The 2,663-nt window shown below is 43.9% G+C and overlaps 1 pseudogene; it reads right to left on the bottom strand.

Moving 5' to 3' along the window:
• Positions 1-236: 236 nt before the first annotated feature.
• Positions 237-1,000, bottom strand: LOC118010842 (annotated as a pseudogene).
• Positions 1,001-2,663: the final 1,663 nt, after the last annotated feature.

Below are 2,663 nucleotides of genomic sequence, written 5' to 3'. Positions count from 1 at the left end.
TAGCCAGATCTATTGTTATAGGCAATGCCATTCTGCAGGAAATAGCTGTTACTGCACTTTTCCCCTCTCTCTGTCAAGAAAGAGTATGGGAAGACAATTGAATGAAAATTCCTTATTGTAGGATATATTATTTATTTTCTTTCTTAAAAAAAAAAAAAGCTGTTCAGGTTTTATTCACCAACACCTCCTCCGCCTTCTCCCTGCCTGCTGCCTTGCCCCCTGCTGCAGCCCCAGAGTCAGGGAGGGCTTCTCTGGTCCTCAGCTCTAAGGGCCTGAGAGGAGAGGTCAGCAGCAAAAAGAGCTTGGCAGCCAGCGGCCAGCCTCCTGCGGGGCCGCGGGGCCAGCCGGGCTGGCCCTTCCTTCAGCAGGTGTGCTAGCACTTGGCCTCCCATTTAAGACTGGCTTTGATATCACTGACAGTCACGTAGCCCTTCTTTCCTGCCAGCTAGGGCACCACAGGGTGACCCACACTGAGCTCAGCTGGAGCCGACTGAATGCTGTGGGCACCACCCACAGGGATGATGCTGAAGCCAGTGCCAGGTGCCTTTACTTTCTTCATGGCCCTGATCAGGTCGCCTTGGTGGACATCCTGTGCGAATCTGCCCCTTCCCTTTAATTCGTCTTGCTGTAGTTCCTCCAGAGTTAGCAGATCTCCATTCCTGTGCTTCGGGGCCACACACACTTCAATCATGTGGATGGATTCCCAGCTCGCAGTGGAAAGCTCCCACACCTACCATCTCGGACCAAAATCCTTTTCCAGAGGGCAGACGATCCACCCCAATGTGGCACGTGTGTCCTGGAACTGCACCCGGAACTCAGGATCCTTCCTGATCTCCTGCTTGTGGTTGCTGGCAAATTCCTCCAGGTTGGTCTTGAACTTGTCCAACTGCTTCGACATCTCAGCCAAGACAGTTCCTCACTCCTTATACTTGGCCTCTGCAAGCTTCTTCTTGGCAATGGCACCAGTGGCCCTGCTGCCAGGACCTTGGGTCTCCCCCATTATTATAGGATATTTTAGTTAAGAGCTTTATGAATGGTAAAGACAGAAAATCCTACTCAAACCGCCTTACTCAAGAGGAGGAATTTATTTGGATTATGTAGCTAAAAATCCAGGGGTCATGTGGGCTTTAGACACAAATTCAGGGTTCAAAAGTATTGTTAGGATATGGTTTTTCTTCATCTCTCAGCTCTGCCTTCCACTGATTGGCAAATGAGTGCAGAAATTCCAGCTTTATATTGTCTCAGGTTGAAGCCCGAGAAAGTGTGTCTGACCCTATCCCAAAGCCTTTGCAAAGATTTCATTGAATCTTAAAAGCTGTTATGGGCTATGTGTCATCCCTTTATCCAAATCTAGAGCCTAAAGAATATTAGGCTCTCATTGGCCAGAGTACCTCTGGGTTGGGGATGGGAAAATCACTAGAACCACTGGGTTGAGAATGGGGATGAAGTTCCCAAATAAAACTCAGGGAGTGTTATGAAGAATGCTAAAAGCCCCAAAAATCAGAAATGCCCACAAAATAAGGAAACATCTAAAGTTTATTCATATTCAAATTTACTACATTGATTACTGTGGCTTTTGACACATTCCACAACTGGAGGGCCCAGAAGTGTGTATTGCCGGTAAGGCAGGAGATGAGCAGCAGCGGGTTGATAGAAAGAGTATAGGACTAGGCTTCAGGATTGCTGAGTAATAATGTTGTTTTGACCACTAAGTTTTCCATGTGATCATGAGTAATTCATCTTACCTTTCTGGTTCTCAGGCTTTTTTTTTTTTTTCCTCTGTTAGATGAAAGAAACATCTGCCTGCATTACTTATCTCAATGGGTTATTGTGTGGCTAAAATCAGATAAAAACACTGTGCAAGATGAGCACATGGTTTTATTAGTTTATCAAGAGACATATTTCCATATAAATATTACATGTTTTGTTTTAGTAAATGATGATGAGGCTAATTCACCCAGTGATTTTTACTTCTAAAGGTTATACAGTTCTTGAATTCCTGACTGCAAAATTGAGGCAAGTTTCTTTTACTGGTTCCAACAACTGAGTCCAAAGTTTAACCAGATATTCATTTACTGACATCTTACTAAAAAGGAACATTTGAAGAGTTAGCATAAGATCTGAGATGTAGGTAATCCATTAACAGATTTTTTTTTCATTCTTATTCGTTCCTTCCACAGATATTTTTGAGTACGTACTAGGTGATGAACAGACTAGATGTGGTTCTGAATACAGCTTAGAGTTAAGGTAGCATTAAGATACTAAACTAACAATCACACAAATGGATATGTAATCACAAACTGATAAGAGCTACAAAACATTCTGATGGAGAGGAATGAAAGAAGGAGGGCTCTCTGTTGAAGTGACATTTACTCTGAAACCCAAATGATGAGTAGATTAGTCAGTTGAAAGATTAGTCATTAGAAAGTGGTGGTGGGGGTGGTGGTGGTGAATAAGAATCAGGAGTATTACAGAGGGAAATGCTGGTGTGAAAGTCCCATACTGAAAGTCTGTTGTTTTTGTTCACCCAGCATCCCTATCCTTTCTTTCGGTAATCCAAACCTTCTCTCCTGTGGGGAACTCATTGCCTGTTGTTTTGATAGATTCCACTAGATACTTGGGGCGCCTGGGTGGCTCAGTTGTTAAGCGTCTGCCTTCGGCTC

This window comes from Mirounga leonina, unplaced genomic scaffold (genome assembly GCF_011800145.1).
Source record: "Mirounga leonina isolate KUSES-001 unplaced genomic scaffold, KU_Mleo_1.0 Mir_129, whole genome shotgun sequence".
In the NCBI taxonomy this organism is placed as follows: Eukaryota; Metazoa; Chordata; class Mammalia; order Carnivora; family Phocidae; genus Mirounga; species Mirounga leonina.
The sequence above is the reverse complement of the archived record's forward strand: the minus strand, read 5'-3'. Positions and strand labels throughout refer to the sequence as shown.